A 12211-nucleotide genomic window follows, 5' to 3' on the forward strand; every position below is an offset into this window, starting at 1 on the left:
GCTGGAACCTTCACGTATAGCTTCAAATGTGCTTGGTTGCCATCTATAGAGTAAAAGGAGACAATAAATAGAGACAATAGGTACATACCTAACCAAGTTAGAGAGTAGGGTAAAAGTTGTCCAGATAAGGGGACCCACAGATGGAGGTAGTTACCATGATGTAAGGCTCCACAACATGCCTTATATACACGCCCCAATCAGGTGTGTGGTGTAGGACTTCCGCATTACCAGACCCGGCCATAATAGAACCCCGGTCACGCATGCACGGCCTGCATGCACGGCCGTCATAGAGTGAGACTGAGCGGGGCGAGCATCCCAGTGGGAAAAAGAAGATTCAGGGCTGAGGGAGCACCTCCAGGCTATGCCAGTGGCACCTCCAGGCTATGCCATGCAACATATATGGCATTTGGCCAAGATGAAAATGACCTGAAGCCAGATGTTAAAATAGCGGCAAGCCAGGGGTGGTAACCGAGGGAGTGACCCCAGCTTCTAACCCACATAAGTCGTAGACCATTACACAGGGTTGTAGGGGTGGGCTGGGGCCTTCTGCCCGCACATAAAGCCTGCAATGCTAGCATGTTGCGCACTGCCCACTCGCTGACAGTCAGGGAATCAACAGCATATCGAGAGACATGTATTTTTTTAGAACAATACATAATAAAAAATATATATACCTTGTTACTATATACAGATTAAATTTATAATATGAGACACATCAGATTAATCTTAACATTAAATGCATCTAAACAAAGAGTTGATGAAAGGGACAATTCATAATTTTATACATTTTTGGCACAAAATGACAATAACCACATTCGAGTGACAGAAAAGACAGTATAGCAATTACTATCCATAGGCCAAGCACATCTAGATATTTGTAAAAGAATAATTTGTAAGATTGTAGTTCATTAATTCCGGGTGGATATGTAGCATTTAGGCGTTCTATTCATTTGGTTTCTTGTTGCAATATTCTTTTGTCCCAGTTGCCTCCTCTGGGATCCTGCTCTATAACAGCTAGGACCAGGAAGGTGACCAGTAATATGTTGAACCTATTATATAGGTCTAAATGTCTGCTTATGGGAGTCAGCATCTTGCCATTAGTGAAATAATAAATGTGATTATTTATTCGTTAGCATAATTGGCGGATGGTCTTACCAACATAAAATGCGCCACATTTTCACGTCATAAGATAAACAACACCTTGAGTGCTACAATCTGCCCTAAAATGGGAATAGAAGAGTTCCCCATTGGGCAGTGTAAACCTGTATCCCATGGACACCCACGGGCAGAAGGTACATTGGACAAATCTGTGGATCCCTTTCTCGTGACTGGAGTGCCCACGAGTAGGAACATAGGCCCAGATTCACAGAGCAGATACGACGGTGTATCTCCTGATACGGCGTCGTATCTGTTGTTCTATCTATGCGACTGATTCATAGAATCAGTTACGCATAGATAGCCATAAGATCCGACAGGTGTAATTGTTTTACACTGTCGGATCTTAGGATGCAGTACCGCGGCCGCCGCTGGGGGGAGTTCACGTCGTAAATCAGCGTCGGGTATGCAAATTAGGAGTTATCGCGATCCACGACGGTTTTTCGCGTTCACTACGTCGCCGCTAGTCTAGTTTCCTGTCGCAATTTTAGTCGTCGTTTTGGCTGCCCTAGCTTTACACAGCACACGTATGTGCTGTATAAAGTATGGCCGTCGTTTCCGCGTCGAAATTTAAAAATTCACTTAGTTTGCGTAAGACGTCTGGGAATCCGAAAATACGATACGCACGTCGCCGTTCGAAAAAATTACGTCACTTCACGCAAAGCACGGCGGGTAATTCAAAAGGGAGCATGCGCAGTAGGTCAGGCACGGGAGCGCGCCTAATTTAAATTGCACACGCCCCTTTGAATTACGCGGGCTTACGCCGGAGGCTGCCGGCGTAGTTTTCATCGCAAGTGCTTTGTGAATCAGGCACTTGCGATGAAAACTTGTGGCGGTGTAACGTATCTACGATACATTACGCCGTCGCAATTCTACCTGAATCTGGCCCATAGTGGCTATTGGTAAGTTTTTCACATAAAGAAACGGCACGTTTAACTACTTAAGCCCTGGATCTATTGGCTGGTCAAAGACCAGAGCACTTTTTGTGATTCGACACTGTGTCGCTTTAACTGACAATTACACAGTCGTGCGATGTGGCTCCCAAACAAAATTGACATCCTTTTTTTCCTTTATTTTTTGTGCTATAAACAAAAATAGAGCGACAATTTGGAAAAAAAGCAATATTTTGTACTTTTTGCTATAATAAATATCACCATTTTTTTTAGGTTTAGGCTGATATGTATTCTTCTACATATTTTTGGTAAAAAAATCGCAATAAGCATATACTGGTTTGCGCAAAAGTTACAGCGTCTACAAAATAGGGGATAGTTTTATGGCATTTTTATTATGAATTATTTTTTTTTACTAGTAATGGCGGCGATATGCGATTGTTATCGTGACTGTGAGTTTATGGCAGACGCATCGGACACTTTTGACACATTTTTGGGACTATTGTCAATTTTACACTGATTAGTGCTATAAAAATGCACTGATTACTGTGAAAATTACACTGGCAGTGAAGGGGTTAACCACTAGGTGGCGCTGAAGGAGATTACGTGTCTCCTAGGGAGTGATTCTAACTGTTAGGGGGAGGAGCTACCAGTGAAACATCACTGATCACTGTTCCCGATCACAGGGAACATTCGATCAGTGACATGTCACTAAGCAGAACAGGGGAATGCCTTGTTTACAAAGGCATCCCCCTGTTCTGCCTTTTCCAACCGCAATCGCGGGCCGCCCAGGAACATCAAGTCCCCGCACTCACAAGGCATGCAGCGGGCACACATGCTAGTCCTCTGGCGGCGCGCGCGTGCCTGCTGAGCGGCAAATTTAAAGGGACGTACAGGTACGCCCATTTGCCCGTGCCATTGTGTAGATGTAAATGTGCGTGCGCTGGTCACTAAGCAGTTAAAGACAATCTCAGGGCGATCACAAATATATTTGTTAAGAGTTGAATCATCGCACAGAATGTGCGAATGTTTAGCCAAAACCTCTCTGAGCTGATGTTGTTGATAGGAATACTGTGATGAATTTCACAGTTGAAATAGGATCAGGTTTTGTCTTGGTCTTATAAAGTAATGCATTTCTAGGCTGTTTTATTGAATGCCTTGCGTAAAAGCTGTTGATAAGCTCATCGTAGTCCAAGAATTTTGTGAGTTCTGACTTAATTGCAAACACAGCCAGTGAGTTCAATATTTCCTCTCCCATTCTGGATCGCAAGTAGTTATTCACATGTTTCAAAGTTGAGAAAGAATGCTTAACTGAGCAGTTAGTTGCTGCTGTGTATAAAAACATTCTGTCCACATTTGGATAAATACTTTGCAATCCTCTCTCTTATCAGGACATTGGGACATAGCTAGAACAGAGGTATGTTCTACAGAAGAACCTAGGAGATATGAATGAAAGTGGAGGCACTCATGAAAGGCACTCGTCCTTTTTTCCCACAAATAGAGCTTTCTCTTGGTGATATTTGATCACCTCTGCGTTTTTTTTGCGCTATAAACAACAAAAGAGCGTGGGGGCCTTTTGGTGGCTGTGTTTTTTTTTGGGGGGCAGCATTTAATTTTTGGTCCCAGGCAGCACAATGTCTTGGGCCGGCACTGGGTGATAGGCTGGTGACTGAGGACCAACCGAGAATCGAACCATCTATGGGCAGGCTAATTGTACCCAAGTTGACCGATGGACTGTTTTCATTGGACAAACCGATCGTGTGTGGGCCCCATCGGGTTGTTTTCCATCAGTGAAAAAAATAAAACATGTTTTACATTTTTCCTATGGATAAAAAACCGATAGAAAAAAATGATCGTCTGTGTGGAAGTCCATCAGTCAAAAATCTACACATGCTCAGAATCAAGTCGACGCATGCTCGGAAGTATTGAACTTCATTTTTTTCAGCACGTAGTAGTGTTTTACGTCACCGCGTTTTGGCATTTGGATTTTTGACTGATGGTGTGTAGGCAAGACTGATGAAAGTCAGCTTCATCGGATATCCGACGAAAAAATCCATCGGACTAGATTCCATCAGATATCCGACCGTGTGTACAAGGCTTAAGGGAACATGTAAAGAATATAGAAAAGTTTTAAGTACCATAGCGTATCAGAACATTTTAGAACACACCACAATAGAGACTCCAAAGATCTAAGAATTAGAGCTATAGATAGAATTGAGGACCATTGACGGGAATACATAAAAAGCAGGCGATTTCACAGAATAAACCGTTCTGGATCCATTGGCTTAAAACTGAATTGGATATCAATTGCTTTTTACAAAATGTTAAGGATTGGTTATACAAGCATAGAGTGAAGGTTTCCCATTAATTAGACATAGGTGCATGGATAGAATAAATGCCCTAAATGCCCTAAAATAAATATAAATATTTCTTATACATTATTAAAAAAAAAAACTTTTATCTTACATTGTTTTTTTTTATATTACATATATCTGTGGCATTTTTATCTTCTAATTTTTAGAAGTGTTACCTGAGAAGGTATAAGTAACATATTAATAAATATCATAATAGCACACAATATTAAAGCGCAGTTCCAGCCACAATTTCACTTTTTAAATATAAATACCCCTGTAATACACAAGCTTAATGTATTCTAGTAAAGTTAGTCTGTAAACTAAGGTCTGTTTTGTTAGGTTGTTACAGCATTTAGACACTTTATAAAATAGAAATTGACTGGGGCCATCTTAAGTGTGGGCATCATGAAGCCAGACTGTATGACTTCCTGGATTTCAGCCTTGCAGATCTCGCACATGCTCAGTGCTGCACAAGCAGTGTCAGATCAGGTTTCAGCACCTGTGCTGTCCAAGTCACATGATTCTTTGAGACTGGGGAGTGCACAGACTCCTGGAAAGTTACACCCACTACATTCCCAGGAGTCTGTGCGGTGTAGGTTAGGAAGCATTAAGCACCTAGGTGCAGGAAGTGGGAAGATTAACTATTCTGCCTAGCAACAACACTTTGAAGGCATCTAAAAAAAATAAAAAATAAATCGTAAAGGACTAATGATATTTTTTTAAGACTACTGATGTAATGTTATATTCATGGGTGGAACTCCACTTTAACCACTTCAGCCCCAGAAGGATTTACCCACTTCCTGACCAGGCCATTTTTTTGAGATTTCGGCGCTGTGTAATTTGAAGGCCTCGTACACACGACCGAACATGTTTGCTGAAACTGGTCTGCGGACCAGTTTCCGCGGACATGTTCGGGCGTCTGTACGGCCGACTGGACCGGATTCCCGGCCGAGCGGATAGGTTTCCAGCGGACAAATGTTTCTTAGCATGCTAAGAAACATGTCCGCTGGAAGCCTGTCCGTCGGACATGTTCGGTCGTCTGTATGACTCACCGGACATGTCCGCTCGGCCGAAAGTGATTCGACGCATGCGTGGAAGCATTAACCTGCCAGGGTCGCGCACGTCGCCACGTCATCATCGCGGCCACGTCGCGGCCACGTCACCGTGTATCCTGTCCGCGGGAAATTTGGTCTGATGGTGTGTTATATATGTTTTTGGGGGATATTTATTATAACAAAAAGTAAAAAATATTGCATTTTTTTCAAAATTGTCGCTATATTTTTGTTTATAACGCAAAAAATAAAAACCACAGAGGTGATCAAATACCACCAAAAGAAAGCTCTATTTGTGGGGAAAAAAGGACTCCAATTTTGTTTGGGAGCCACGTTGCACGACTGCGCAATTGTCTGTTAAAGCGACGCAGTGCCGTTTTGCAAAACCTGGCCTGGGCATTAAGCTGCCTAAAGGTCCGGGGCTTAAGTGGTTAAAGCGGAGGTTCACCCAAAAATCAACTTTCTGTCACTAGATCCAGCATACTGCTGACATCTGCAGTATGCTGGATTTTTTTTTTTTTTTGTACATATCGTTTTAGCGTTCTTTCTTCTCCGGCTCCTAGTGGGGAATCCTTCGGGGAATGGGCGTTCCTAAATCAAGCGCAGTTGATTGATGGGCTTGGAAAGCGCGTCACGCCATCCGGAAATAGCCGGCGTGACTCTTGGCTGCTTACGGCGCCTGCGCCTGCCGTGTAGAGCTGACTGCGCAGGCGCCGTAAATTGCAGAGAGTCACGTCGGCTATTTTCGGAAGGCGTGACGCGCTATCCAAGCCCGTCAATCAACTGCGCTTGATTTAGGAACGCCTATACCCGGAAGGATACGCCGATCGGTGCCGGAGAAGAAAGACCGCTAAAATGATAAGTACAAAAAATAAATTAAAAATCCAGCATACTGCAGATGTCAGCAGTATGCTGGATCTACATAGTTACATAGTTAGTCAAGTTGAAAAAAGACACAAGTCCATCCAGTTCAACCACAAAAAAAAAAAAAAACCACAGTAAAATCCTATACACCCAACTCCATACCCACAGTTGATCCAGAGGAAGGCAAAAAACCCCAGCAGAGCATGATCCAATTTGCTACAGCAGGGGAAAAAATCCCTTCCTGATCCCCCGAGAGGCAATCGGATTTACCCTGGATCAACTTTACCTACAAATCTTAGTACATAGTTATTTTATGTACATTTAGGAAAGAATCCAGGCCTTTCTTAAAGCAATCTACTGAGCTGGCCAGAACCACGTCTGGAGGGAGTCTGTTCCACATTTTCACAGCTCTTACTGTGAAAAAATCTTTCCGTATTTGGAGGTGAAATCTCTTTTCCTCTAGACGTAAAAAGTGCCCCCTTGTCCTCAGTGTTGACCGTAAAGTGAATAACTCAACACCAAGTTCACTGTATGGACCTCTTATATATTTGTACATGTTGATCTAGTGACAGAAAGTTGATTTTTGGGTGAACCCCTGCTTTAACTGTTGAAAAGGCACAATGCTTAATTGAGTAAAAAGAGAATTTGTCCTAAAAAAACATGCTCAAACTACCATTGAAATCATATAAGTCCTTCCAAACCTGGAAGAAATAATGGACAGTGGAAAACATTAATTAGAGGAAGAGAGGCCAGAAGACAATCTAATTGAGTTACAGAATTTAAGCCTGAAGGATATAATTGGCTTAAGTAACCATGGACGTTGGTGTGGAGGGAGCCAAGAAAGAGAAGAAAAAGGTGTTGAATGGCATTCAGGACCATTAGGTACATAAGGGAGCATGGAGATTGCTTATAGGGGCTTTATTAGCTGCAAGATAACAGGATTATATATAAAACCTCTGATTCCATTGGAGCAAACATTATGGGGTTGATTTATTAAAACTGGAGAGTGTGAAATTTGGTGCAGCTCTGCCAAAAAAAAAGCAAAAAAAAAACAATTAGCTTCCAGGTTTTTTGGCAAAGCTTAATTGAACAAGCTGAAGTTAGAAGCTGATTGGCTTCCATGAACAGCTGCAGCAGATTTTGCACTCTCCAGTTTTAGTAAATCAACCCATGTGTGTTTATTGAGCAAAATACTATTTTCAGTCCCAATAATGCCCTGAATGTTACTGAAGAATGATATGGGGTAACAATAAGCAAAGTTGGATAAAAGAGGGGAAGGGTTTGGGACTTTAAATGAGATGCGTTTTTAGCAGTGTGCAATTAAATATATATATGGAATATAAAAAAATGTTTCCATAATAGCCAGGTTCAAAGTTTAAGCCTGGCTATTATGGAAAAAAATTTTATATTCCATATATATATTTAATCGCATACTGCTAAAAACGTATCTCATTTAAAGTCCCAAACCCTCCCCCCCTTTTATCCATTTACAGGAATGGAAGCCTGTGGTAGTTTCTATCATATGCCTCATTTAAAGTCCCAACCCTATCCCCCCTTTTTTTTAACACTATCCAGGGATGGAGATGCGTTTCAGGAAGAGAATAAAGTGCCTCCACAGATCTACCACCGACAGTTAATTATGCATTGTCATTTTTTGACTAGCTGACCCAGGTTGATGTGGTCCGCCTTTAGTTTGGTGGTATTTTGGTTTGGTGGGCATGTTTGGTTCCACTCCTGCATTTCTTTTGTTTTTCCAGTGCTCTTTTTTGCTAGACCAACTATAGGTAGGGGCGGGTTTAGGTGATCACCTGCCCCCTATCTATTGATTAGCACGCCGGTGCTCCTTTTTAGGAGACTTTAAAATTCATAGTTAGGACTGCAGTACACAGAGTGCCTTGACGTGGCCTGCAGCTCACCAGGTATTTGCAAATGCATGCAACTAAACCTCTGTTTTTAATGCATACAGCTAGAGAGATTAATTTGGTTCAGTGCTTTTTTGGTTGGTAACTTTGAGCCTGGCTATTATGGAAACATTTTTTATATTCCATATATATATTTAATCGCATACTGCTAAAAACGCATCTCATTTAAAGTCCCAAACCCTCCCCCCTTTTATCCATTTACAGGGATGGAGGCCTGTGGTAGTTTCTATCATATGACTCATCTAAAGTCCCAACCCTATTCCCCCCTTTTTTTTAACAATAAGCAAAGTTTGTCAGTCAGTTGTATGTATATATAATATGAGTATCCATGAAACACAAGCTATGGATAGCAAGGGGAAGGGTTTAAACAATAACTTTGTTGCAGTCTGCTATCATGAAGAGCTTTCTTTACTCTACCTATTTTTGTGAGACATGAAAATAACTCTTACCAGTGGTGGCTCAGACAGCAAGCAAACTTGATAGGTGCTTTCATTCTAACTAACTGCTAAATAAAATGTATTGATATTGGTCTCTATGTTCCTGTTGGAATGATTTTTCCCTACCTTCCAGTCCTAGTGACATGACAGTGAGCAGACTTCTCCACTCGAAAACAATAAAAGAATAAACATTTTTGGCTGCAACTCAACTGTGCACAGACAAGTAATGTGAACTTTTTTATAAATTCTTAGCAAGCCATAAAAGCGCTTTGAAAACAAGCCATTTACTGACCAACTACACATAAGTAATATATTTTCAAATAAATTTCAATAATTGCTATAAAAGATTCTAAATGTGGGCTTTAGTGTGTTCCCAGCAGCTTTCATCTGCTATGTGTTTACAATAGAAAGCAGACTACCAAGATTCTGTTCTCTATGTACGGTAAAAAGAGAGAGTTGTCATTTCAGTGCCTCCTTTGTAAATTTGGAAGATTCATTTATCCAAAATGCATAAAGCTACTGAGGTGTACAAGGGCTTGTTTCTAAGTGCTTTAAATTCCTATCCAAAATATGTAAATGAGTGTATAGTCTGGGTTCAGGTTCACCCTATATGATTATTAACTGTGAAAACGTGTATGCAGTATATGGGTTTATTTTCAGTAAAATGCTGGATAAAGCACCATTTGTCTTAAAATTACATATTATTTATAGCACCCTCCTAGATAGGTGCTAGGATTAGTTAGATTTAGTGCTGGCTCAATGTGTTCAGTGGAGCTGGGTGTGTTTTTCTAAGTAAATTTAACTTGCTGCAAGTGATTAGTTCGGTCTGCTCAGTGTTTTAGCTGGTGCTAGTTTTGCCTTCCAGAGAACTGCAAAACTCTCTGGAACATAGGTGTGAAGCAATGCAAATAACAGCATGAATATTTATATCCCAGAGATGATGGTCCAACTCCTGAAGTCTACTGGGAGTCTGTATAAATACTCTAAGATATATATATATATATATATATATATATATATATATATATACCGTATATACTTGAGTATAAGCCGACCCGAATATAAGCCGAGGCACCTAATTTTACCACAAAAGTATAAGCCTAGGGTGTCCATCTGCATGCCTCACTGTGCCTCACTTTCTCATACTGTGTCCATGTGCATGCCTCACTGTGCCCATGCCTCACTGTGTCCATGACTAGACTGACGTTTAACATGGGAGTCAAACACAGGTTTGAAAAATTGGTGCTCCCCGGTCGTAGGTCCAACAGACAACAAGCTTTGCACACTTGTAGAGGAGAAATGGGGCTACATGTGTGCCCAGTTCCGGGTCTAAGGGACCTACGACCGGCCGGTACAGGGTCCCCAAATTCACCAGAGAAATTACCATTTAACATTGGAGTCTATGGAAGGGGTGCCCGGATTTGAAAAATCGGTGCTCCCCGGTCGTAGGTCCCCCAGACAACAAACTTTTTCACACTTGTAGAGGAGAAATGGGGCTATATGTGTACCAAGTTCCGGGTCTAGGGGACCTACGACCGGCCGGTACCAGATCCCCAAAGTCACCGGAAAAATTACTGTTTAACATTGGAGTCTATTGAAGGGGTGCCCGGCTTTGAAAAATTGGTGCTCCCCGGCCGTAGGTCCGCCGGACAAAAAACTTTGCACACTTGTAGCAGAAAAGTGGGGCTACATGTGTGCCAGGTCCCCAAAGTCCGGGTGATCAGGCGCAAAAAGGTGACTTGAGTATATCCTCGAGTATATACAATATATATATATATATATATATATATATATATATATATACATGCTCCTTACAGACATTAACAAAAGAAGTTTGGGCTGGCTATGCCAATTAGCAGAGTTGGATTCCATGAAAATTGTGAAAACTCACACTACAGTAACAAAATATTAAATGTGAGCCACTTGCAGCAGCTGTACACAAAGTGCTATCCACTTAAAAAATGTAAAATAATGAATTACAGCGCTTACAAGCGTGCAGTATAATTAATCATAAAAAGATGTGCTGATATGACTAAACAAATATATTCTATTTAAAAGTGCTTAAGTGCTAACAATATGAATTCCAACAGAGTATGTTCATAAATAAACAAATCAAATTCATGAAGTTGAATATTGCAACAGTCCCAATAAAAGTGCTCTTGTGCTCAAATCCTCTTTAACCACTTCAGCCCCAGACCCTTTTGCTGGTCAAAGACTGGGCCACTTTTTGCGATTCGGCACTGTGTCGTTTTAACTGACAATTGCGCAGTCGTGCGACGTGGCTCCCAAACAAATTTGACGTCCTTCTTTTTTTCCCCATAAATAGAGCTTTCTTTTGGTGGTATTTGATCACCTCTTTTTGCGCTATAAACAAAAATAGAGCAACAATCTTGAAAAAATGCAATATTTTTTTCTTTTTGCTATAATAAATATCCCCCAAAAATATATATATAAAAAAAAAATCCTCAGTTTAGGCCGATACGTATTCTTCTACATATTTTTGGTAAAAAAAAATCACAATACGCGTTTATTGATCGGTTTGCGCAAGTTATAGCGTGTACAAAATAGGGGATAATTTTATGGCATTTTTATTAATTTTTTTTTTTTTACTAGTAATTTTTTTTAGCAATTTTTATCATGACTGCGACATTATGGCGGACACATCGGACACTTTTGACACATTTTTGGGACCATTGTCATTTTTACAGCGATCAGAGCTATAAAAATGCACTGATTTCTGTGAATATGACACTGGCAGTGAAGGGGTTAACCACTAGGTGCCACTATAAGGGTTAAGTGTGCCCTAGTGAGTGATTATTACTATAGGGGGATGGGCTGTGTGTGACAAGACAGTGATCACCGCTTCCGATTGCAGGAAGCTGCGATCACTGTCATTGTCACTAGGCAGAGCGAGGAGATTCTTGTTTACATCAGCATCGGGGAGACCGTGAGACGAGTTCTTCCTCACCGTGAGGCGATCGCGGGTATTCCCGTGGCGATTGAGTAGCGTGGTGATGACGCCTTGTGGGGGGGGGGGGGGGACACGTTGACGTAACTTCCAGTGCCGAGTCCATACGACGTCACTTTCAGTTTCAGTGGAACGCAGGCTGGATGTGGCGTTACCATATTGCATTGTTGTAATCTTACACATGCTCGTGAAACTTGGCTACTAAGTAGAACCATTGCTATAAGCGTTTCTATATAGACGCTTTGTTCATTCCCAGACTTAGTTGGGGTAGGCGGTACACTTTGGTGGGGGTGGGTCAGCCACGCCATGTGATCTTTGACCTCTGGAAACCCGTCTTCTTACCTTTGAACAGGGAGGTCCCTGTTCCAATTCCTGAGTCCCAGCCATATTCTTCAATGGGAAACCCTAGCCCTAACCCTAACCCCCTAACCCTAACCCTGTTTTATCCTGTATGCTCCCCTCCCAGCAATGTCTATCTGGGGAAAGCCATCTAACACATAGGCCAGTGATGGTGAACCTTGGCACCCCAGATGTTTTGGAACTACATTTCCCATGATGCTCATGCACTC

Source organism: Rana temporaria, chromosome 1 (assembly GCF_905171775.1).
Source record: "Rana temporaria chromosome 1, aRanTem1.1, whole genome shotgun sequence".
Classification (NCBI taxonomy): domain Eukaryota; kingdom Metazoa; phylum Chordata; class Amphibia; order Anura; family Ranidae; genus Rana; species Rana temporaria.